At 42.3% G+C, this 27,310-nt stretch overlaps 1 protein-coding gene across 10 annotated transcripts in view; it reads right to left on the minus strand.

Moving 5' to 3' along the window:
* Slc16a12 (solute carrier family 16 member 12) overlaps nt 1-18,420 on the minus strand; it is an 86,019-nt gene extending 67,599 nt beyond the window's left edge. For 6 of the 10 annotated variants that reach the window (XM_029537161.1, XM_029537166.1, XM_029537163.1 and 3 more), the window contains exon 1: nt 17,938-18,415. The gene's annotated coding sequence lies outside the window, so the exon portion shown is untranslated. Of the gene's footprint in view, nt 1-6,390; nt 6,474-17,785; nt 17,893-17,937 lie in introns of those variants that run through there. The other 4 variants (XM_029537169.1, XM_029537165.1, XM_029537168.1 and 1 more) reach the window with 3 other exon arrangements.
* Nucleotides 18,421-27,310: the final 8,890 nt, after the last annotated feature.

Below are 27,310 nucleotides of genomic sequence, written 5' to 3' on the forward strand. Positions count from 1 at the left end.
AAGGTATGGAAATTGAGAACTTCCACCCAGAAAGGCAAAGAAGCATCCAGTGCAAACATCACTAAGGGCAAAGAAGAAAAAGGTGACCCCTAAGAAGGACTGCAGCTCTCACTGTCTGCTCAGGCAGTCACAAAAAAAGTACCAGAGGTGGTTGCTCAAATGGCAGATCTTCCTCTCCATCATTCTGAGGGTTGGAGGGAGAATTGTGAACCAGAGACCAGCAGAGGCTCTGGTAAGGGATCTCATGCCAGTTTGCCTTCTCCATATGTTCACCTCTCCTCAATGAGTGCACTTGCTCAGTGTAAAGTGATAATTCTCCTCTTCTTCTCTTAAGGACATTCATCTTAGTTTGGACTCTCTACTCCATGGCCTTGTCTAAACTGAGTAACTTCCAAAAGCTCCCCTCCCCAAATACCATCACATTGTGGACCGGTAAATAGAAGTGCAGGAAGGCATTGGTCTGGATCAACTGAGCACAAGATCTATCCAGCCAAAGCCATATGGAATCCCTTGTCCTCGAGTTCCACATCACTAAGCAAAACTAAGTTGTTTGTGTGACTTTTTTTTAACTCACACAAAGGAATCCTCTTAGCTTTGATATGTAAAAAAGGAAGTAATTCTGAGTCAGGCATGGGGACATGCATGCTTGCAGTCCCAGCATTTGGGCATAGAAGCAGGAGGAAATTGAGTTTGGACCCAGCCTGAATGACAAAGCAAGATTTTTGTCTGCAAAAAGTGAGGGACTGAACCATGCCTTGTTGTTTGAAGAGCCTGGGAGAGGCCCTGGGTTTGATGCTGCACTCAGTCAACTCAATGAGCAATCATGTGAAGGTGTAGTGTTCAAACAACCAAATCTCTCTTGGCTCTGGCTCTGCATTCTATAGAAACCCATCCTCAGCAGTTGGTTCATCTGACCGTACATTCTGTTTTATTGAATGAGATTTTGTCTTCTGACTCTGGAGTCAGACAGACGAAGTCAATTAAGATGTCTCACCTACATTTGTTGTTAGTTTGACTTTTGACAGTGGGTAGAACTTAAACACAAGTTTCTGGAGAAAACTTATAACAGTTCCCCCACCCCTGGCCGAGCTTTATGGAAATGTAAAGACATATACTAAGTATTTGGCCCAATAGAAACTTGGCAGCAATTTCAAGGAATTGGAACACATGGATACCCGAAGGCTATTCCTGTAGCATATATAATTTCCATGCCTCTCATCTCTGTACAGTAGAAAGTCCCCACACTAAGGAGTGAGTCTTTGGTCTGGCAAAATGCATGTACTCCAGGTACACATCTAAGAAAGCCCTTGGCATAGGAGGCCAAGTAACAAATATCCACACCCTTACTACAGACTTGCTAGAGACATGAAAACCTTCCAGCGTATGGAGGACTGAAGCAGGATTACCAGAGTCAGTCAGTCCATATGAGTCACTTCTCTCAACACTGACTTCCCTCTGCAACCCAGCAGAATTCCCACTTGTTGAAGAAGACAAATAAAGCTGCCCATGCTCTGTGTCTCCATTTTTCTACAAGGAGCTCAGAAAAGTATACTGCTTATAGGTCCACACTGCTAAGTTTATTCCACCCATACCCTGCTGTAGAAAGCCCTGCCTGGGCACTTTAGACTTAAAGCCTCCTCTGTTTCCTTGCTCTGCTTACACAGAACAGAATCACAAAGCACAGTATTCTCTTGCCACCTTCCCCATGTCCTGGTCATGCTTTGTGGTCCATGCCACTGTGCCCCTTCATGGCAGGTGTGGCCCTGTTCTTTTCTCTTTCTTTTGCCATATCTAACATATTGGGTGTTTAAAAGATAAGCGGGTGTCACATTATAGGCAGTGTGGTCCCAAGTATGACTTTTATATTTAAAAAAAACTATATAGGGAGCTGTAATGATAGCTCAGAAAGTAAAGTGAGCATGAGGGACCAGCTTGTTCCCTAGAACTCACATTTTAATCAACAAAAAGCTAGCAGTGGGAAGGTGGAAATAGTCAGATTCCTGGGGCTCACTGGCTGGCCCACTTCATAAATTTCCAGGCCATAAGAGGCCCTGCTTCAAAAAGCAAGACCGAGATCATTGAGGAAAGACAGTTGAGACTGCCCTCTGGCCTCACATGCATGTGCACACACAAGTGCACACACATGTGCACCTGCACACTTACAAACATGTACTCTTACAGTTACCTAATAATAGTGGCAGGACATATGGCTGGTTGTCCACTGTTACAAAGATTTGTCACCAACATTTCTTGAGGTAGGGATGTAGGAAGAATTAGTGAGGCACACCAGGCACTGCTGAAGGGATTATATGGGGCATCAAGTCACACCAATGAAAGTTTTAGCCTCCACCACAGCTCCAAAACAAATATCCCATATACACACTTGGTCAGCAAAAACTTGGAATCTCCTACTTCACGTTTCCCATCAAATTACTCACAAATGGTTACAGAATATAGCAAGGGACCCAGCATGAGAGCCAGGGCAATGAATGAAAAGCAGATGTGTCTGTGAGGCAGGCCTCCAGGGAGTCTGCGAGCACAGGCCTAGAGCCCCAGAAGGAACTCACATTAAGGGAAGGGTGAGTCAAGACACAATTTTAGCTTCTCCCTAGAATCTGAAAGATTAATGGGAAGGAGTTGATATGGGTCGTGTTCCTTAAAGTCTAGAACAGACTGAGCCATTAAACCAACCATACAAACTAAAAACAAACAAACAAAAAAACAAAACAAAACCCACAAAATATTTTTTTATAAATGTGAGGGAGATGAGAGAGGTAGGTTATATGGTATCAACTCAAATTTTCTGAAAATATTTTTGATTACAATAATATAAAAAAAAATCATGAACATGAAAACAGCATACTCCAACCATGGCATTATTAATGTACGGCGTTTATCACTTAAAGTCACTCATGCACCAAGCGGTCATCTAGACATAAGGAAAACAGGTAAGCCCTTTGACCTAGCTATTCTTATGGAAAGACAATCTTAAGAATATAAACCAAATATAGAACAGATTTATATCACAATGGCGCTTACAGCAATCTGCAACAACAAACATCTGTTCTTCATTTCCTAACTTCATGCCTCACTGATGGCTCCTTTTTGTCACCAAGTCTAATTTACAAGTGACTTCTTTATGAAGTTCAAAAAGAAGAGACACACACAAAGGAGAGTAAGGCCACAAGCCCTCAACCCTAGACATGCAGGTAGCAAAGGGGCTCTGAGAGCAGGAGAAAGTCTTCTCCAACGAAGAGCCACCAGTTGGGTATCCAACACCGAACGGTCAGCCCAGAAAAAAAATTACAAATACCGTTATGTGAGCTGAGAAGGTCATGTTTATATATTTAGGTATATACAGAGAAAGAGAGAAAGGGGGAAGGAGAAAATAACAAATGATGTGACTATAATCTCAAAAATTGAAAAATTATTTTAAAAATGAACAGGCACATATTAACGGATCATAAATTTCTCTTCTACTCCAAAAGCATAAACATAGTAAAAGCTCATATCCGTTCCATGCAAAGAAAAGCATCAGGTGTTTTAAAAGCATTCACACTAATACTCACACACACACACAAATGCAGACACACATACAAACATACACTCATACTCATCTACTATATACACACCACTATATACATATATACTTATATTGCTCACATACAACATATACACAAATACATAGACACACATACATATATATACATACATACACAAACATTAATACACATGCATGCACATGCACACATACAAATATGTACACATGCAGAGACACACACATATACACATGGCTGACTGGCCCAGACCTTACCCTGGATTTCCCAATACATGAAGGAACAGAAGGTAGGCCAAGCCCAGATTTCTATTACTTGCATCCCCAAACATCCCATCTGACAGATTTTCTGTTCATGTCATGTAGGTTGATGTCAGACCCAGCCCACAGTCTATATCTGTATGTTTGCTCCACAGCCTCTCATGTGGGATTGCTCACAGTTATCTCAAAACTAATTCCAATATTTCAGAATCCCACTTGGACAGAGCAGGAAGGGAGAGCATAGTATGTCCAGCTGTACAAATGGAACACATACTTCTGATTTCCCATCACACGGCTAACTATAGAAGCAGAGGACACCACACTGCGTGACACTGAAGCTTCTGGCCTTTCTCCCATGACCCCTGCTTCCACATGTCATAACAGTCCCACAGCTGGAAACAAGACGGTCTTCAGCTGCCTCTCTCTACCCCGAGAACATCATGTTGCACATTTCCAGGAGAAAAAAAAGTATGACAAAGAAAAAAGACAGGAGATTTCTTCAGAGTACAGACTCCTCTTAGAACAATGAAGATGTTTGACTAAAGCACTCCAAGTTACTTGTCTAATGTGTTGCTTTTCCAAGTCAATTCTTCCAGGTCTTCTCCAAAGATTAGGGGCCAAGATGTAAGCTACTAAACTATTCTTTGACAAGAGGCTAGCTAATCTGTACATCCTTCCTGATAGCTATCTATACATGACTGAATTGCAGACCAGCCAAGAGTCATCCTTCAGTGACAGAGAGACTCCACTTATTATCCATGCTATATCTCTGAGGTCACAACTTAGTTGTGTCTTACAAGCTTTCTCTGCAGCCCATCTCAGCCATGCAATTAGTAAGTCATACTGTCAACTGATTGTCACAGACAGCAACCCTTCTGGAACCTAGGGCTGTTAAGAGCATTGAGCACTCCTCTCAGATCTTTCCTTCTCAGCTCTCAAGCTAGGTAATTCTCACTGTATTTGAGTTTCAACTTGCTTAAGTTCATAAGCCCCTTCCTCACCATTCTTCTTCCCACTCCACATCCTCCTAGCTGGTTCTGTTCTCTCTTTTGTCTCCTTAAAGACTGTATAGACAGTGGTGCTCAACCTTCCTAACACGGCAACCCTTTAATACAGTTCCTCTCCCACTACTGTAAAGTCCTTTTCTTCCCTTCTGAAGCCTAACCTCTTTTGTAGCTGTCCATAGCCTCTCCCTGCTCCTTCACTCTCATACCTCTGTGGAACAGTCATTGCTTCCTGCCTTCTCTAAATGCCGCTCAAGCTGGTTTTGACTTTACCACCAATCACCTTTCATGTCTGCTGGTTAATGTATGCTCTTCGCCAGTTAACACTTCTGTAGTGTTGCACCTGTCTCTCTCATTGAAACTGCTCTCCTGGATTCCACAACAGGAGTCTCTCCTAGTTACCCTTCCTCCCTACAGAGCCATACTTCTTCCTTTCTTGTGGTAAAGTCCCTTCTTCTGACCACTCACAATATCTTATTTTACTTATTCAACAGAGACACAACACTTAACCCTAAGTCAAGGAACCAAGGCTGTTTCCTATTGCTAGAAGATAGTGACACAGACTAAGAGGGCTATAAAGAAAGGAAGTCTTATTTGGTGCACAGCTTTGGTCCAAGGTCAGAGAGCTACATTTGGTGATGGCTTCCTTGATGTCAGAGCGGTAAAGCGGATAAGAACATCACGTGATAAAGACGAAATATAGTAAGAGACCTAGCCCAACTGAATTGCATAGCAGAGCCATCCTAGAGATAACCTATATACATCCATTAATTTATAAATTACATGACAGATTAGTCACTTCATAAAGGCAGAGTGCTAATACCTCCTAGAGATGCCATGTGGGTCCATTCCTCTGTATCTCACAACAGAAGTGACTTTGCATTGATTTTGGAGACAAGCCATATTCAAGGAATTGCATGTACCCTGTTAGTTAACAAAGCTGGTTAAAAGCTGGGCATGGTGGTGCACGCCTTTAATCCCAGCACTCAGGAGGCAGAGGCAGGCAGATTTCTGAGTTTGAGGCCAGCCTGGTCTACAGAGTTCCAGGACAGCCAGGGCTACACAGAGAAACCCTGTCTTAAAAAAAAAGCTGGTTAAGTAGGAACCACTGAAATTCTCTGAAGGATTACACTATCCATTACATAGATATGGCACACATCTACAAAATTTTCCCTCCAAAGTTCTTCTACAGTGACACTATAAATAAGATAGGGTCTCTGCTCCCTAATCTTGGCGCAGTGGGAAGGGTCAACATATGGCCAGACTGAGTATTTTCTTTAAAGTACAATGGCCAAGACATGGCCTGGGTACAGTAAGGACACAGCCTTGTTATTCTCTTCTATTCTCTCTTGGAATTTCCCCAGCTAATCACAACCAGGCATGGGATTTCAACTGACTGTATTAGTACATGGTGCTCAAAATTTGCCTTCCTTGCTCAGAATATCAAACTGCCTATTGATGTCATTACTAAATGCCCTGCCAAACAGTGAGCATCAAGAATATAAAGAGAAGAGTTACTGCTGATCATTAACCTTAGTTCCCCTCTGCTCAGGTTCAATAGACACCTACCTCATCACCCTAGTGGGCTTCTCTAAAATCCTCATTCAGAGTTATTTGTCTGAAGCACGAGCTAATTTTTTTTCACTCCGCATCTGTTAAGAAACAATAAAAAAAGCTGGGCATGATGGTGCTCACCTTTAATCCCAAGATTCAGGAAGCAGAGACAGGTGGACCTCTGAAGGTTCAAGGGGAGCCTGGTTTACATAGTGAGTTCCAGGGCAGTAGAAAGATCCTGTGAGAGAAGAGGAGGAGGAGAAAGAGGAGGTGGAGGAAGAGAAGGATGAGGAGGAGGAGGAGGAGGAGGGAGGAGGAGGAGGAGGAAGAGGAGAGAAGGAGCAGGAGGAGGTAGAAAAGGAGAAGACAAAGATGAAGATTATGAGGAGGAGGGGGAGCAGGAAAAAGAAGAGGAGGAGGACAACCAGGAGGAGGAAGAGAAACAAATAAACCAACAAACTACCAAAACAAAATTGAAAGATGATATAATATGCAAGATCCTAACCAGGGTCCTGCCTGTTCCCTAGGACCCTAGCTATGTGCCCTACATGTGACCCTTCCAGCATCACTTTGAAGAACTATATGCACTTTCACTCAGCATGTGCTTTTCCAGCCCAGTGCCTTTGTACCGGCTACCCTGCATGTCTAGAATATTTCCCTCTGACATCTACATGCCCTTACTGGTTTGACCCTAAAGGCTCTCTGAAGTGCCTTGGGCCCTGAACACCCACACAAGGCTCGTGAGTCATGCAGGTTGCTAAACCTGGTTGTTCCTAAGGTGGAGGCCTGCGGGCCATCCACATAGCAAAGAGCCTGGAGCTTGCTGTGCAGGTAGCGGGCATCTACCTAGTGAGGAGATATGCTCATTCAGCTACATGAACAGTTGGATCATAATATTTTACTAGAGAATTGAAATTTCTCCTGAAGTATTAGTGGGAACTTCATCTCTAAAAATTAGAATATAGAGTTGTCTAAATTGTATTTTTTTTTTCTGAACACAGAAAATAGAGATGGCAGCCTAAAGAAGTCAAAAAGGAAAGGAAGGAATGCAGAGCACTTCATCTTGGCTCAGTGGTCAGTTCTTTATTAGTGAGACACTAAGACTACTAAACAAACTACTCTGGGAGTCTTATTGATAGAGCGAATTCTTTACCTTAGTGGTTAGGCTTTTTCTAAAGTATGCATAAACTTTTGTTTTATTTCTATTCTTGAGGCAAGGCTTCACTATGGAGCCCTAGCTGGCCTGGAACTCACTATGTAGACCAGGATGACCTCTGAACTCAGGGAGATCCATCTGCCTCTGCCTCCTGAGTGCTGGGATTAAAGGCACACGCCATTATGTCCAGCTTATTGTCCACAAGTTTTTAAGTTAACGTAGTGGTGTCGTGATTCTTGAAACTAAAATTTCAAGCAGGCTGTAAACACCAGTATGTCTGGGTCAATGAAACACAACAAATCACAGACACACAGAGAATGGGGACCTAAGCCCGGACCCCGTGGGACCACACTCCATACCCAGCAGACCCCATCCCATTAGGGTGAATTTAGACACAGGGTTAATGGATAAACCATACTACTACTTAACATCATGTTATGTGAAAGCTGAATACGACAATGTCCATGCCTGTGTCTCAATCTACCTTTCTGCATGTCGATGAACATTAAGAAGGAGTCCCAGTAATTTTCCCAGAGATCAGGGTTTTCAAACAAATGTCCTTGCCTTTGATTCCATCATGTTACTGTCCATACATACATTAGCATACATGGTACCATCCAACTTTTTTGGCAGTTATATACACATATAAATGGGAATATGAAAGAATAACGTATGAGTTGAGTGTGGTGACTTATGTGGGTGCAATCCTTGTACTGAGGAAATGGAAACATGAAGGTTGGCGTGTGAGACTTATCAGGGCTACACAGAGTTCTAGGGCATCTTGGGCTACACTGTATATCCTTGTCACTAAACTTTAATTAAATTTAAAGTGAGCTCTGTTGACCAAACTTTTGCATTAAGTTAACATGGTGTCAGAGAAGGGTGCCCAGTTTAGCTTAGCTAGTACCCAGAATCTTAGATTTGAACCATCTCATTTCTGTCTATAAACACTTTCTCATAAGATATTTTTCTTAGACAGAACCTCTATATGTACTAGTCAGAATTTATACTTATTGTCCTGAATATCCAACCAGCAACTGGTGCCTCTCCCCACAGATCCCAATTTACAGTCACTAATACCAAAGTCTCCCTGACACTTTTCAACGCAGATGCACATTAGTATCTAGAAGCAGAGCCAATCAGAATCCAAACCCAACTGGACAGATAGGCACAAAAAACCTGAAATGTAGAAACATGGCCCAGTTACTAAAAACTTGTTTTAGCTGAGAAATTGCTGTTCAAGAAACATCTTACTCAGAAGCTGAGTCTATGAAAATTTGAACAACACACCTTCACAGGCTGTAAGGGGACCCAAGAACGAGCCTAAGGCTTGAAGCCAGGCTCCTTCCCAGGCCCCAGATATCTTTAAGATCCCAGAAATCTGTAAAAGGCTGTTCAAAACCACCAGTCAAGATCCATGAAGATACTCCTGTTTTACATTTTATTTATTCGCCGTGGATGTGGGGGGACATGTGGGAGTCAGAAGACAACCTTTAAGAGTTAATTCTCTGCATGCTCCATGTGAATCAAACACAGAGCAGAGTATCAGGCCTGTGGCAGCAGGAGCCTTCCTTCACTGGCTGAGTCATCTTACCATTCTCAAGATGTACCTTACCTTTCCATTAAAGGAAACAAAGAAACAAAAAAACAGGTATTCTTGGTTGTATGGTTCTTTTGTTTTTTGCTGTTGTTCTTTGTTTCCTTTGGTATTAGGAACAAAAGCTGGGCCTCAACACTAGGCTGGGCAAGCACTCTGCCCTTGAACACATCCCCAGCCCCGAAGTTAGTTCTAAATAATTCCATTAGCAAGTTTTTGATTGTTGGTTGTTTGTTGTTCACTTTCCAGGTTCTGTGTTAATCATCTCAAAGCCTAAGGACAAGCACAACCTAAAATTAACTGATCATGCTAATCACATAATACAGTATTTAAACTTCTTTCCTATAATAGCCCAGTATATCTTTTGCATGTAAGTCCTATATTTTGAAAACCTATTTGATGCAATCAAATAAAAGAGAAGGTATGCAGAGATAAGTTTGACCAATAAGGTTTACAACTCTGTCTATTGTAAGAAATATATGGCAAAGGCCAGGCACAGTGGCAGATACCCGTTATCCTGGCACTGAGAAAATTGAGGCTGAAGTCACAAGTTAGAGTCTAGCCTAGGTTATACAGTGACTTGGCAGACATTCTTAGCTCGTGTAAAACCCTGTAAAAGAAAAAAAAAAAAAAAAAGGAAGGGAGGGAAGGAAAGTAAGAAGAAATACCTTAAAGGTATTTCAGAGGAAGCAATTGTTACAGAGACAAAGGTCAGGATATTAGTCTCAAAATTATGCCTGTAATGAAAAACAGTTACCAAAGCCATGAAGGAAGGCTGGCCAATGAATTCGTTGGTAAACTATGATTATGCAGTTTGACTAGTACAATGGTTAAATGAGAATTTTACACCCTCCTCCCCCAAAGCCCATGGATCCTCAGTGTGACAATATTAAGAGGGGGCAGAACCACTACAAGATGGCAGGAGATAGGTCACTGGGAGCTCTTGGAAACGACTGGTGCTGTTCTTGTTCAATGAGTTAGTTCTGAAAGAGTGATCTAGTCTCATTCTCTAGCATTCTGCCAGTATTTCTATGTGACTTCTCCTTCTCACATGCAGCCCAACCATGGCACCTTCTATCATGTGATAACGAACAAATAATGTTTACTCATCTTGGACTTTTAGGCTCCAAAACCCAAAACTGTATAAGCCATTTTTTTTCTTTACAAAGTATCCAGTCTCAGTCATTTTGTGGCAATAGAAAATTTGAGGTTTAGATCTTATATAATAATTAGCTTAGTGAATTCCCCAGAAGAGGAAACTCCATCCCACCACTTAGCAAGGCTTCCCACATATTGAAAAGACACTGTATAACAAAAAGAAATTTTTTTATGTCAAAGAAATTTTTATTTAAATTTTTTATCAGATTGTTTTTAAAATAACCCCCAAAAGACATGTTTAGAAAATATCATAGCAACTATTTGTTTCAATCATTTTTTCTGTAGTATAAAATTATTAAATATATAGATCAGTGATCTATAGCCCTAATTAAACAGGAGTATTATAAGCTCCTGACACCCTTACTTTACCTCAGAACCACTCAATGGGAAGATTTTCGGTGGGGACATTGATATTTTTGCCCCTTCTGGTGATTTTAATGTACAGACAGCACTGAGAACCACTGGCATGGAGACTTGAATGGACACATAGATACAAAGGTATTATGCATCCGCCAGAACAAATGGACCGTGATATCAATTAATTACACCTGTGGCTTTGAATTCCTCAATTGTAAGAACTGATTCCTGACCATGAAGACTAGACGTGATAGTTGTCTAACTATCACGTCTTAAAGCCGTTCTTTCTTAAAGCCGTTTGGATTGCTGTGAAAGAAAGTTCTGCATCTTGGTGGCCTCCTCTGTGTGACACTATATGACTGTTTTGCGATTCCAGATTTAGAGAGCCAAAAATTGCTATTTTGAGAAATGCAGCTGTTTTCAATAGATAAATATGATCTCATTTCCATGGAAAGTATTTCATCGAGTGAAGTAGAGTTGCTAAAACAATACTATTTTTTCCAGAAATAAGTAGTTGTACTCTCAGTTTATAATATGGCAGATAATCCAGGAAATGCTAAACTGCACTCAAGAATATATTGAAGAATTACAGTGTATGAAGATATGGGGTGATGAGTTTTAAGGGTTGGTATAGCTAACACATTATGCTGATGTTCTGTGTCTACACTCGAATAAGGGGGTCACCAACCAGGGTTTAGAGAGAAACACACTCCTGGCTTTTATAGTGATTTATAAGTCTGAAGACTGGGTTCGGGACTCCCATATAATTTTGAGTGCATAATTCTGTATCCTTGAGAGGCCAATAAACAAGAAGGCTCATGCAGATGCCAAAACATGAGCTATTCTCAGAATATACAGAGAAAGTTCAGAATCAGGCACTACACAATCTCTCCACGGAAGCAACCAGACTATTAGAATTTAGTAGAAAAGCTGATATGATATATTTTCACCTTCTTATTCAGTTTTTATGTAAGTGAATGTAAGTTAGTTTGCCAGCCTTTGTATATGGAGTCATGACTGGTGTTTTGTGGGAAGCTGGTTAAACCAAATTCACATTTCTTGGTTCTATTTATTTAAAAAGTAAAGTGGAAGCTTAAAGAAATTGTAAAAGAATAAATTGCTGAGTACAAAATCCTACATATTTTTACTCTACTTCCCTATTATTTTATAGCTGACCACTCTATGTCTAAGTTGTAATTTTTCATGTAGACTTGTTTAAACTTTATGATATGTCATTGTATGTGCTTGTTCATGTACTACAGGTGCATATGTATGGGGGTGTGGGGGTCAGAAGACAATGTAGGATGCCATTTCTCAGGTCCCATAGGATTGTTTTTAGACAAGTCTCTCACTGGTGTAGAACTCATCAAGTATAAATATCAACTGGTCAGTAAGCCCCAGTGGTCCACCTGTTTGTAACTCTCCAGCACTTAGACTGTAGGTGCATACTACCACAGGCAGAGCTGTGGACATCAATTAAGGGGATTTGTGTTGTAGCACATATTTGCAAACCAAGTGCTTTCCCAATCAAAAGAGCTCCCCCACTCTTTTCTTAAATTGGGATAGAATCAACATAGCAGAAACTCCAACTTAATTATCTTTGATTTCGTATTTTCATGTCACCAAGAACTGAGCCCAGAGCCTTAATCATGTCAATTCATGCCAAGCAAATATTCTAACACTAAGCTGCTTGCCTGATTCCACCTTAGCCATTTTAAAGTGCTCAGTCCATTAGCTTTAGTATAATCATAATCTCTGCAAACAGCTTCACCATCAAAGCAGACCCAAGGCATCATCCCAAGGAACCCTGTACCATTTCCAGTCTCTGCCAGTTCCCGCTACCTCCATTACCTGGATATTACTCATCCAATGTTTAATTCACAAATTGTTTCTCTGAACATCTGAAGTCATACACTGGGTGGCCTCTTGTAACCTACTTCTAGTGCTTTCTAGGATCGTGCACTGATGTTCTGTTAGTTTGTCTAACTTTCTTGGGTCGTTCTAATCTCACTGTTGGTCAGACCGGAAAAGGACTACGAGTTAAAGTTTTGATCTCTAAAGTAATACTAATAGAAGGTTTCAGAACAATTGACAAGTGGGGTCTTATAGGGTATCTTTGGGTTACTAGAGATGTGTTTTGAGGAGTGTTGTGAAACTCTACCCTTTCTTTGTTTTTGCTTCTATAAAGTGCACGTTTTTCTTTGCTAGCTACCATGCACACCCGCATTAGGGCACTCATCAATGTGTCTACGCCATTTTGGACTACAATCTCCAAAACTTGTAAACCAAAATAAACCTTTCTCTTTATAAGCCAATTTTTTCAGGTAGAACATTATAATAACTTGAAGATGGGTAATATATGGGCCCATGTAGCAACCAACTTATTCATGGCAATAGTGTTTTTTCATTTAATACTAACATGAAATTAGTTCAGAAAATGTTTAATTCAACAGCAAATTTATAGCAATATATTATAGCCAAATTATATAGCAAAAAAAATGGAGCAAATCCATTTGGCATACACAGAACAAAGACTAAACAGCACTGTTGGCATGCACCTAAGTGAGAAGGACCATAACATACCAGCTTACAGCAATGATACTCTATAGCAATGTCTATGCTTCGAGCAACAACCAGTTTGTATTTCCAAACAACACTGTTGGCCCAATGAGTCAATTTAGTGTTAGTCAATCCTTCATTACCTGGGATAGAGAAGCATACACAAGGTACAGAAGTGATGTGTTTGGAATAGAACCCAACACAGTACCAATTGGTCTCTAAAAGACAGTCTTTATCTGTCTTTGCAATGAAGCAATTGGGCTAGGTGGGGTGGCAAACACCCTTTATTCTAGCCATTCAGGTGGATCTCTCTGAGTTCAAGGTAAGCTTTTTCTACTTAGCAAATTCCAGACCAGACCAGGCTACATAGTGAAACCTTATCTCAAGACAAACAAAACAAACAAACAAAAACCAGCAAGTGGTCTTATGCATGTTGCTACTGCCCCGTGATTTCATATGCATGTCAGAAAACACTGACTCAATGTGATCATTCAACTCCTTTGGCTCCTACCATCTTTCTGCCCCTTCTGTTGCCTTTTCTGAGACATCCCATGGGTCTTTGGTGAAGAGGTGAAGATATGGGCATGAAGTCCCACCTCCACTTGGGGATCTATTGTTAATTGATAGCTGTCAAGAGAATGGGCTTTCTTTAACAATTCATTCCAATGAATTGTTGCATAGTCAAGGCTATCGGCAGCACAGATTGAACTCCATAGGTTAAGTGTGTGTGTGTGTGTATGTGTGTGTATACAAGGTTGGGTGGGTATGGAATAGGGGGTGGATCTGGGAGAAGTTGGGAGAGGGGTGAATATAATCAAAAATTATAATGTATGAAATTGTCAAATTAACATGTTTTAAGTAGAAGAAAGAAAGTGGAACTAGTGGGTGGTTCAGTCATTGGGTGGCACAGCAGGCAAGACTTGGGGTCCAATCTCAGTACAACAAAGGGAAAAGGAGACAAAGCTTCTCCATGCTATTAACCTTTTGTGGAGCCACCCAGTGTGTCCACATTTCTGTTGAAGTCTTCCCCAGCCTTTAACTCCTCAGAGCCTACACACAGGCTCCTCCCTTCCCATCCCAAGCTATCTGTCTGTCATGGTAGCACAGATAAGCCTTCACTGCCTTTTCTTCCAGGCTAGGCTGTAACCCACCTCAGCCTTCAGCTGTGTATTCCCTTTACAACCCCTCCTACCATCAGCAAAATACAGTCTTTACATAAATTATTACTAAGTAGTCCAACAAATATCCACTAGGTCAACAGATTAATGTGCTTATGGAATAACTGATGACGTGCCACATTCTGCCTGTCTACAACAACTCACTCCCCTGGACCATCTATGATGGAGCAAATGGAAGTGAACAGAGAAAATGGTCAGGTGCGGTCACACACACCTTTAATCCCGGCACTAGGGGAGCAATAGTCAGATCTCTGTGAGTTTGAGGCTACATAGTAAGCTCCAGGCTAGCCAGGGCTACATAGTGAGACCATGTCTTTAAAAAAAAAAGAAGAAGAAAAAAGAAAGAAAGAAAATAAAGAAGGGAGAGAGGGAGGGAGGAAGGAAGGAAGGTAGGTAGGTAGAGAAAAACAGTGTAGCAAACACCAAAAACTATGACCTTACCTAAGCATTTCATAAAGGCCACTTGAAATAGTGCCCTGTTAGATAATGAGATTTCCTGATAGCATTGATGTAGAGGACATTAAAAATAGACACAAGGGACTGGGGAGAGGGCTCAGTGGGTAAAGTCCTAACCACTAAAACATGGAGCTCCTCAGCTGGGGTTGCCAAGAACAAGCAAAAGCAGAATGTGACAGTACTTGTTGGTATTCCCAGTGCTAGGCAGTGGAGACAGGAAGATGCCAGCGGCTTGCTGGCCAGTCAGTCTAGCCCGGAGGGTGAGCTCCAAGTCATGTGAGAAGAACTGCTTCAAGCAAATCAGTCAATCACTCAGTCACTCAGTCCATCAATCAGGTAAAGAAGAGAGTGAGGAAGGCATTCCAATACCACCAGTCTCTGGCCTCCACTCACAGCTGCATGGGCAAGCTCACCTATACAAACCTAAACCAGCTAAGCACACACACACACACACACACACACACACACACACACACACAAAAACAAAAACAAAAAACAAACAAAAAAAAAAACAGAGAATCATTTTTCTGCTCAAATCCTCCAACATATTCAACTGTGGTTTGATTTTTCTCACTTAAATCTTACCATAGCAATGGGTGAGTTTTTAGATAGTCATGAAAGGTTCTCATTCACAAGAAAGTACCTTTCAGTTTGTAACTTAAAAAAGAAAATCTAAGGATTAAGTGAAGAATGCAAAAAAAACAAACAAAAAAACACAAATACTGCACTGACATTTTTTTTTTTTTTGGTGTGGCTTTAGATGACCAAAAACCTGTCAAGTTCATTTAGATCATTTCGATAAGTCACTATTAACAACTACAGACATGCCTGAGCTTGCAAACTGTGCTGTTTGAAGAAAATGTAGCTGAGAGAATGTTAAATCTGGAATTTGTGTAATTCAAAGAGAAAAATTACCATGGAGACAGGTTTACCAATAAGTCACATGACTGTGTAGCCCAAGTCAGTTCATGAACATCAAAGCAACTTTGAGAGTTGTTCGTTTCCCATGATTATAAGTTCAGCAAGGTGACTGTATCTGAAGACAGAACATTCACATTTGTTTCCCTTCTGAACATAAAACTGAAATTCTCTTCCACCTGGCTAACAGAATTCCAGGGAAGTTTTTGATTAATGAACTTCAAGTTGAGCTCTTCAGAGCCAAAGTCCTTCCTTTTGTTCACTGACACCTACCCAATTCTCAAAACAGCACTCACTGAGCATCCAGTTGGCACTCAATAAATACCTATTACATCGAATTAAGTTGAAAAAGCATGCAATATGCTGCAGTGGTATTAGCTAAATCAGCCCATAGTTTTAAAATTTAAGCCGTGGCTTCTGTTCCAGATCACTGAGTTACTCACGGTGAACCTCTGGGCCACGTTTCTTGCGACAGCTCAGCATTGCAAATCACTCTGATCATGTCTCCATTACTAGCCACTTATCACCAGAGGGAACACAGAATCGGGACTCCAGAGCCAACAGAGAAACCTTACTCCAACTCATCCTTGCCTTTCCTGGGAGTTTATTTGGGAAGTATCAGCACATTCATCTTCATATGGGAAGATTTTAAATATTACTTAAGCATGAGGCTCCTTCCTTCCTTCCTTCCTTCCTTCCTTCCTTCCTTCCTTCCTGCTTTCTCTCTATTTGCCCCTTCTTTTCTTCCTGTCATCCTTTCTTCCCTCCATTTTTTTTTTTTTTGAGATAGAGTCTTCCTATGTTGTCTTCACTAACCTGACAGTCACTATGTAGCTCTGGCCGACCTTGAACTCCCAAGAGTCCTCAGCCCCCATCTCTGATGTGCTGGAATTACAGCCATGTACCATCATCCCAGGTTTAAAGTGTTCCTATGTTTAACACTCACACAACAAAGGCGATTTGACTGACTCGACCTCTCATCTAGTTCAGAACTCTCTCAGGTTAAAAGCAGATGAGTAATTAACAAGGATAAGAAAATTATATGCTTGGGCCAGTCTAGTAATATGGTGCCGGGGTTGTTGTTAAAATGCATAGAGGCAAAGTGCCCTGAACACTGACTAGGAAGACAAAGAGAAAGCCTGGATTTCAATATTGGTCCCAACTACAGTTAAAGGTATAAGTTTTAACAAACCTTGCAGACACAGCTCTGAGCTTCCAAGCTACTCAACTGAAGGGTTTGAATCTAATAAAATTCTCTAAAACTCCTTTCAATTCTAAGATCCTGTAAGTAATAAGTGATTGTGTCCAGTCTCTCAGTAACTGATCCAACGCTCATACTTTCTACAGTCATAAGCCAACCATCACGGGTGGCTAGCACACCATAAGCCATAGTTTAGTGTGACTTTGGGAAGACAAATTACACAGCCAGCAGCTGTAGATTTCAACAGCTAGTGAACTCAAATACCTGCAGCCACGGGGTCTTCCTGAACTTGGCAAGCCAAGTTCTGGGCTAGGTCAGGAGAGACGCTGGAATGCCCACATAGCTCTCAGCAAAGCTGGGAAGAACTAACCAGCGACCAGAGTGGCTCAGAACGCTGAATCACCATTTTGCACCAAACATACAGGGCTGGCTGCTTTAGGGTAAGGAGCGACTGGAGAAATTAAGTTTAATTCATTCCAAACGGGAAGGCTGGTGTGCACTGAAGAGATCACATAAGGATAATAAAGGTTTGGTGGGTAGGAGAGGGTTAAAAAGCAAGAACACTGACAACCCAGGGGGAAAGGCGGTCTGTCTTGCCTGGGAAATGCGCATCTGGAAACCACAGGACACAGATCAAAGCCACTCTCTCCAGCCACCTGCCCAGAAACCCAGCCAGACACTCCAGAACACAGGACAAGTGGGCACGTGCTTCCATTCTAAACCCAACAGGTGGCCAGACTTAGGATCTAGACACAGCTGAGCTCCCGGATAGATGTAGAATGGAGCGCCTGCGTCCTTCCCGAGGTCTAGGTCCAGCTCTGCCGCCCTACCTGGATTCCTAGCCATCTGTTCAACGGAGTTGGGAAACCTTAAGAACAGAAGCAAAGCTTTCCGCACCCGGACAGCGCCGATTCCAGCGCGCGCTCCGCAGTTCTCTGTCCGGTCTCCGCCCGCCCACATCCCGGGGCCCACGGGTGCTCACCTCGCGGGGACAGCTGCAACGCTGGCGACGGCGTGCCCACATGTCCCCTGCGCGGCGGCCCCTTCCCACGGCCCTGGAGTCCGGTCCGGCCTGAGGGGCGGAGAGCGCACGGGGCGGAGGCGCCGTAGGGGCCGGGGCCGCAGGCAGTGCCCGCCGGACCTGTCACTAGGGAGATCCCACCGCCCCGCCCCGGAGAAGCAAAGCTCTCAGTCACGCCAGCCCCGAGGGTGACTCTGCCCAGCTGGCGGACAGGCTTTGTCCCCAGATCAGCTCTGCGCTGGGGGCTTGGCCACGGGTGAGGGGCGCGGGGAGGAGGGGCGCCTCCAAGTTATGTAATGCTCTGGCCCGCGAGTTGCGAGCCAGTTCTCTGGGGACTGCAAGGCTCTCTCTGGAACAGCCTTGTGTAGCTGGGACCTGCACTAAAGGAGAAGGTTGGGTGTTCTCAAAAAGATATGTATGTCCCTGCATGGTCAAAGAGTAGAAGCTGTACAAAGTCTCCTGCACGTGCATCTGGCAAGGACCGGGACCCTGGTCAGACCTTCGCACAGATCAGTCAGTCCTAAGGACTTGAGTTCAACTCGCCCCCCCCCCCAAAGCCCCATGACTTTGGGCAGTCAACTTAACTCTGAGTCTCAGTTTCTCTATAAAATAAAAGAACGTTTGCTTCTCTCTCTTGATGAGAGGAGAAAATGGGTTCATTAACAGTGGGGGGTAAATGGTGTTTGCCCCGCCCTCTAGGAGGCACTGTGTGCTGCAGGTTCCAGGCTAGCCATCCCCTTAGGCATTCCTCTAGGCAAAAACCAAAGTCTCTGAACTGACGAGGTCAGCCTCAAGCTCAGAGAAGTTATCGCAATTCAGAATGGTCCTTCGGACGGACACAAGCTAGGAACTGGTTAGAAATGCCAACCTCTAAATGTCTTCTTTTCAACAAAAGTCCCTGGTGATTATGACGAACGGCAAAGTTTGAAAAGAAATTTCAGGAAAAATTTAGAGGAACGGGAACCCATTGGTCAATAATAGGCAATATTCTACTTCGGGTTTGTTGTTGTTGGGCTCGAAGGTTCTGTGTTTGAAGAACACGTGGTACCATGTGGTCCAGGCTGGCCTTCAACTCCCAGCGCTCCCAAGGTCAGTGTCCTGGTGCTGGCATTCTAAAAATAATCGAGTAGAGTAGAGTAAGGAATCGAGCGCCCCATCCTAGACTTTTAAACTGATGTTTCGGAAGCTCTGGATTCCATCAAACAAAATCCCTGCCTAGTAAGGCCCTTCTCATCCTGCCGGTTTCCTTGTAAGTGTTTCCCTCTCTATTGACCTTCCTACACATTAAGTCTAAATCTGAACTTAAGGACTGTTTTCACTTGTATGAAACTAGTTTAGATCTAAGGGATCAGTAAATGTGTGTTTAAAACACATACAGAAAGGAGAATTCATTAGCATTAATCATAAGCTCATAAATGCAGGGTCAGCAATGAGCCCTGAGCCCTTGGCTATGGAGGTCTTTAGGTCAAAGGCTTGGGAACTCTGTCTTTGAGAAAAATAATTCTGCCAGTTAAAGACTGTTCTAAGGGGCAAATCAGTCTTGTCTTCTATTTTAATAATATAGGACAACTAGTTCTTTTGAGAAGTTCTGGAGAATAAGATGAATTTTCAGACTTCCTTCAAAGTCACCTCTCACGGGGCTGCTGGGAAAGCCCAGAGCTATTTTATTTATTGGTTTAAGAGTTGGAATATCCAAGACACATTATGGAAAACAGAAGAAAATCAAGAAGGATGACCATTTGTGGATACTTCATTCCTCCTTAGAATAAGGAACATAACTCTCATGAAAGGTTATAGGTACAGAGACAAAATTTAGAGCTAAGATGAAAGGATGGACTATCCAGAGAGTACCCCATTCAGGAGTCCATCCCATCATCAGCCACCAAACCTAGATACTAATGCTCATGCCAGCAAGATACTGCTGAAGGGACCCTGATATTGCGGCCTCTTGTGAGGCTATGCCAGTGCCTGGTAAACACCGAAATGGATGCACACAGCCAGCTACTGGATGGAACACAGGGTCCCCAATGGAGGAACTAGAGAAAGTACCCAAGTACCTGAAGGGGGCTGCAACCCTGTAGGTGGAACAACAACAGGAACTAACCAGTACCCCCTGGGTTTGTGTTTCTAGCTGCATATGTAGCAGAAGATGACCTAATCGGCCATCAGTGGGAATAGAGGCTCCTTGGTCTTCCAAACTCTATATGACCTAGCACAAGGCAAGGCCTGGGCCAAGTAGTGGGAGTGGGTGGGTAGGGGAACAGAGGTGGGGGAGGGGTATGGGAAACTTTCGGGATAGCATTTGAAATGTAAATAAAGAAAATAATAATAATAATAAAAAAAAGAGTTATGTCTCTGTTGCTTTATCCTTGACGGTATTCAGATTTTGTTTGCGTCTCTGACTGCTCCCTGGCCAAAGGAGTTTTTAACCTTTGGGACTTTAGTAATTGGTGGTGTGTACATGCCAATAATTCCTACAGGCGACAGCATGGGGATGGTGAATTTGAGTGCAGTCTGGGCTATAAAAGAAGAACTTTGACTTAAAAAAAAAAAAGTCAAACCAAGAGCCAGCAAGATAGCAGCAGGTAAAATTGAACATACATGAGGTTACTGTTTCAAGTTGTTCTCTGACCTCCACAAAATACACATGAAATAGAAATATGTGAAAATACATGAAATACATGAAAATAATAATTTTCTTAAAGCCAGGTTGTGATGTAGCTCACTAGATTGAATGCTATTTGCCATACACAGAGTCCTGGGTTTAATCCTAGCACCAAATAAGTCAGGTGTGATGGTGCCACATGTTCAAATTCCTTGCATGTGTGAGACAGAAGCAGGAAAATCAGACATTAAAGGGCATCTTCAGCCTACTGGTGGATGCTAGCCTGGGCTACACAGAACCTTGGCTCAGATAGATAGATAGATGATAGATAGATAGATAGATGGATAGATGGATGGATAGATAGATAGATAGATAGATAGATAGATAGATAGATAGATAGATGGATAGATGGATAGATAGATGGATAGATAGATAGATAGATAGATAGATAGATAGATAGATAGGCAGACAGACAGACAGACAGACTGGAGTCTTAGCGGTCTGATCCATTTAACAGGCTGTTCTCAAATCAAGTCATTTAGCAGAAAATTCTACAGTATACCTGCTTAGAACCCAGCCTTGTACTGTGCAGGAAGAATAAGCTTGGACCCTGGTACAGCAACTCTGCTCTCACTTAGCTTATTTCTAGACTAGAAGGCAAGGCCTGTCAAAATACACAACAGCATATAGAGGGTGATAAGCCCTCTGGGATAAATAAAACAGGGTGTGAGGATGTAACACTAACAGGGTGATTGTTTAGATGATGAACAGTAAATGTGCTGTTTGACCACAAACTTGAATGATAATGTGAGTGAGTCGTGGATATCTGGATTGTGAACATTGGCAGAAATGGGTAGTGCAGAGCCCAATCATCATAGTGCTGCCTTTGACATCATGATGTTGCATTTTACATAACAAGGCTGTTTGTGACATCACTATGCAATGCTGTGCCATCACAATGTTCCATTATGAGATCAGACTGCTCTGCTGTAACATAATGATGCTGTATTGTGATAATACAAGGCTGTGTGTGCATCTTAATGCTCCATTGTGACATTATAGCACTCCATTATGAGATCACAAGGTTCCACTGTGTCAGAACAGTGTTACATCATGATATCCTGATGCTCTGTTGTGACATCACAGCTCTCTACTTGAGATCATTGTACTCTATTATGAGATCACAGTGACTGTCATGCCATACATACTGTGACACAGGATAGTATCCACTGTGACAAGACAGTGCACCCTTGTGACATCATAGCACATCATTATCAGATCACAATGCTCCACTGTGACAGAGCAATGGTCCATTATGACATCACAATGTTCCATTAGGACAGCACAGTGCTCTGTAGAGATTGCAGTACTCTATCATGAGATCACAATAACTGTCCTGTCATTCTGTAACATATGACAGTGTCCCCTTTAAAAATGACAGTGCTCCATTGTGACATCACATGGCAACTCTCTCGTAAGCTAACACAATGCTATCTTGTAACATAGCTGCTCAATCATGACATTACAGTGTTCCACAATAACATCACGGTGTTTCCTTGTGACATCATGCGCTCTTTTGTTGCTAGCACAGAGCTGTCCTTCACTATGACGATGCTGCATGTGGACATCACAGTGTTCCATTGTAACATCTTCATGCTCCTTGGTAATAAAATAAAGTAAAAAGTGTTGAGTGATCGTAGGTTGCTCATAAGTGTAACAGGAACAGGCAGAGCCCATATAGAAAGCCACTTCCAAGGGCTCCCCCTTCAGGCTGTGGAAGCTACTACTGCTATTGCTGTAAGCCACATGGAAGGGAAGGCGGACAGAGGGAAGAAATCTCCTTTCCCTTAAGTTGAAGAGTCGGAGTTGCTGGAAGTGGGGAGGGAAACCCATCTGTGGTGCTCATCTGCATAGGCGAGGACCTAGAATCCAAGCAGAGAAGGAAGCAGCACTGTGGGGTGGAGCTTTCTGCAGGGGTGGAAATGTTCTATATTCACATTGTTCAACCGCACTCCAAAGTGTGGTCTGTTTACACGGATATCTTAAACAAGAGACTGACTAAATTTGGGTTGGGCATACTATTTGTTTTTTAGTGCTAGTCTGTTTCGTGGGCTACATTTCAAGGGCTCCAGGGCAACCTGTGTCTTAGCGTTTTCTGTGATGGTCAGCAACAAAACACATCCCTCATCGCATCAGGCTCTTTAGTCAGTGATGTTTGCAGACTAGGGTTTAGGTGAAGAGGTTAGACCAGATTTGGCGCTTTTCTGAGACGGGTCATCTGTTCAAAGGCAGTGCCGAGTGCTAACAGGCCTTGTGAGATTTTAAATGAGATAATACGTAAAATGTTCTTAGTGGAATAAGCATGTAAAAATTCTTTACTCATATGACACTTGTGATTGACAAAGATTCTTTACTGAGCTAATTCTGAACCCCTCATCAGTACGGTATCCCTGCTCCCTCACATCTGACCTCCCTCCAAATCTAACGAGTTCTTCATCTTCCACCACCGCTCCAGGTCACTCTGCCAGTCTTCAACAGGAATCCAGTAGGTTTGTTTAGTTAAATTCTCCTTTATCCCTGGTGTTTCCTCTCAGCGCTTTTCAATTATCTGACTTCCACCCTATACCCTTGCCTGTAAAATCTGCCTTGCCCACAGTATATCGAAATGTATACTGTATCTGTTTCTTCCATTGTGATACCCTATCACAGTGGTCCCTCAACCTGTTGGTATTCCTGAAAAAATTCTTCCTTATGATGATATGATTGGATAATGTTTTCTGTTAACAGGAGGCATGGTACTGTAGTCACGTCAGTATCAGTTAAGCAGTCCGGCACTACTGTGATCAACTGACAGGAACATTCAACTGCTCTTCCTCTCCCTCTCCAGCATGGAACACTGCCTGTGCTCTTCCAACCTGGAGGCTCAACATACCTGCCAAAAGTCCTACCACTGATATCCAGTAAGTAACGAGTGTGCATTAATGAAAATTAAACTGCATGTAGCTCAGTGCAGTGGTTCTCAACCTGTGGGGCATGCGGTGTTGCCTAAGACCATGGGAAAACACAGATATTTACATTACGATTCATAACAGTAGCAAAATTACTGCTATGAAGGAGCATCAACAATAATATTATGGTTGGGGGTCATGTTAACATGAAGGACTGTATTAAAGGGCTGTAGCATTAGGAAGGTTGAAAGCCCATGGCATAGGGCAATTAATCTGCAGAGGAGATTCTGAGAAACATGACACCTCCAGTACATCCATTATGGAAAGAGTATTTGTTCCTGTTACTTAGTCAAACAGAATGTGTGGATTCAGCAGAGTCAAATGAGAGAACATGGGCCCCAGACAAGGAACACGCACAGTGTCAACATTAGAAAGCCACCATAAGGCCAGCCATGGGAGGATAACATTGAGGCTTTTGTCTGAGTAGAATTTGAAATGTTATTTTCAAGACTAATAAATATGTTAAGAATAACTATAAGCATCATACATACAATGAAAAAATATGCCATCAATTACATCGAATTGAAATTGGTAAGAGAAAGTGAAATTTTTCCATGGACTCTGTGAAAGGTATTTTTGAATACTATCTTGTCAAGAGTCTATTCATCTGTCTTTCAAAATGATATCATGACCCTTAGACCTTTTCCAGATCCCATTTATTGTATTCATTAATTCCATTTCTACTCTTCACTTCTATTCTTATGAGCCTTTTCCTAGAATTCAGCTTCCACTTTCCTGTGCTCCTGTTCTAGAACATCCGAGGCCCCTTCTCATTGCTGTGGCTAAAACCTGCTGTCAGCAGCATGACACTTACAGCCCTGACCTCCCCCTGAACTCCAGTTCTTGTCACCGAACACCCACTAGACGTTTCCACTTGCAGTGTCCCCACTCTATCACGTCAAGTTTTAAAATACTTATCACTGCGGTTGTCTTTTAGCTTCCCAACAGCTCTCGGGGTTTTTCCCTTCCATCACTCTATCTTAGTCTCTGGCACTAATTTTTTTTTTAACCAGGACTAGAAACTATGGAACCACTTCAATCTATTTATCTTCTTCCTGGAGTCACGGTATAATGGAAAAAAACGGAAAAACATTAACTTTGGAATAAATCTGTTTCTGCCACATTTTAGCAGTACAAACACAAAACATCATATCTCATCTATAAAATGATATAATCAGTACCACATAAAAGAAGAAGAGGAGGAGGAGGAGGAAGAAGAAGGAGAAGGGGAAGGAGAAGGAAAAAAGACAAGAAGAAGGGAAGGATGGGAGAGAAAGAAAGGAAGGAAAGAAGGAAGGAAGCACAAACAAATGAATGAACAAAAGAAGAAAGAGAAAGAAAGAAAGAAAGAAAGAAAGAAAAGAAAAGAAAAGAAAAGAAAAGAAAAGAAAAGAAAAGAAAAGAAAAGAAAAGAAAAGAAAGGAGAAATAAATTTTACCCTCCTTTGTATTAACTGACTCTAACTCTCCACACTGTGGATGTTTGGTCCTAATCTATAAAGACACCCTGTGCCTTATAGAATGCTCATCAGCATCTCTGGCCTTTGACCATTAGATGCCAATAGAAAACCTTCTATTCATAATGTCCAAAACTATCTTCAATACTGCCAGATAGCCCCATGAGGTCAGAGGAGAAACCTGGGAGGAGCTATGGTATCTTACTGTCTAGATGCTTCACATATTACTTGAGGTGATTAATGGACTGCGGCTGGTGCAATCCTTGAACAGGGCCACCATCTACAGAATATGGGTGTCTACTCATCTATGAAGTCCCATCAAGGTAAGGTGTTCTCAAAAAATTATAAGCAGACACCTTGTGAACATCTTTAAAGGAGAAAATTAAATTGTGTTGACCCGAACTACACATTAGTAATTATTTTGTTGGAATTCAAAGAACACTAAAAGAAATTCCTTATATTCTCTTGCTATGACCTGAATGTCAAATGTCCCTCAGTTGGGCTCACTGGAACACTTGGTCTCCGCTGGTGGGCCTAGTGGAGAAAGTTCTGAAACAGTTAGGAGGTGCAACTTTGCTGGAAGAAATGGATAAGTACAAATGAGCCTTAAGGTTTTATAGGTCAGCCCTGCTTCCTGTTCACCCTCAGGTGCCAGAGTATTGACCCAACACTACCACTAGCTTCCTGCTCCTGCTTCTGTTCCTTCCCCTGCCTGCTGCCATGCCTTCTTAGGCATGATGGACTGTGACACCCAAGAAACCGTGAGCTAAAAATAAACCCTGTCTTCTTTAAGTTACTTTTGTCAGAGCACTTTCCTCACCACAACAGGAAATGAGATGAAGCCCTCTCTTGATGGTTCTCTATCTGTGTCTGCTGTCCCTGCACTTCAAGAGTCACTAGAGCTGCTTTCTTTCCTTTGCTTTAGTCTTCTCTCACCACTCAACTTGTACAACCAGCTGATGTTCAACATCCCTTCTATCACAAACTGTTTTCCCATGTGCCCCATCTCATTCCCTTCCTTCCCTCTCTCTGCCTCACTAAGAGTGCCTCTGTCTCTGTCTCTCTTTTGCTTTTGCCTTTAGACAGGATAGCACAATATAGCTAGCCTTGAACTCACAATCCTCCTGCTCCAGCCTCCTGAGTGCTAGGAGTATAGGCACGTGTCATCTCACTGACCCTATTTTCTGTATCCAGATGACCCTCATTTGCTAGGTAGCAAAGTGTCTTCCACTCGCCCTTCAAGACCGTGCTCCTAAAATGTCGCCCTTTGTCAAAACTTGAGCCTCTCCTCTGAACCCAGGGCCTTCCATACTCCAACAGTCTGCCTCCTCCTCAATCTTATCACAACATTCTTGTCCTATGAGATCTCTCTTGTTTCCCCACCTCAATGTCCTTGAAAATGTCTAGGGGCTGACCCTTCCTCCCCCCTTTCCTTGGCCTACAGAGATCTGACAGCACTCTTCACAGTGCAGTTCGAATCTCAACTTCTGTTGCTGCTTGCAACTTCTTTTGAAAGCCATCAGTATGGGAAAAAAGGATGGCTAATGGAGAGGAGAACCAACAGGCAGATATAAAATAAATCACATTCAGTAAAATACTAATTTGGAATCTACATACTAACCTATAAACACTCACAGTGTAATATTTTCATTTTTTTTGTTTCAAACTATCAAAATAGTCAAATAATGAATAAATAATAAGAATAAACTGAAATTAAAAATAAGCATCTCATTTTTTCCACCAAGCCTCCACTACCCCAAATCTAGTACAGTCATTTAGAAACCAAGTGTAGGTATCATTCAGATCTGAGCTCAAGGCCCAGGTCCACTGTTTGTCTGTTGGGTGACCTTGGGCAAGGGATATGCCAACTTTGAACTTTGGTTTCTTCATTAATTTATCTTCCTCATAAGACTGTTGTGAAGATTAAATAGCAAATATAACTGTGAAGTACTTGGCACAGTAACTGAAGCTAGTACTAAATACATTTTAGCTAAAATTAAACACAAATATTTTTCCTGTGAACACCGACAGCATATGATGCTTGATGGGAAACAGTTCCTCTCTCTGGCCTATTGACTATTCCTCCCACACCTACAAAGTGTAATTTTTTTTTATTCTCCACTCACACAGTATATCCCACTGCAGTTTCCCCTCCCTCCACTCCTCCAAGTCTCTCCCCACATATCTCCCCTCTCCCCCAGTTCCACCCCTCCTGTTTCCCTTCAAAAAAGAAAAGACCTCCCAGGGAAATGGCCTAACAAATTA

This window comes from Mus pahari, chromosome 1 (assembly GCF_900095145.1).
Source record: "Mus pahari chromosome 1, PAHARI_EIJ_v1.1, whole genome shotgun sequence".
Taxonomy (NCBI): Eukaryota; Metazoa; Chordata; class Mammalia; order Rodentia; family Muridae; genus Mus; species Mus pahari.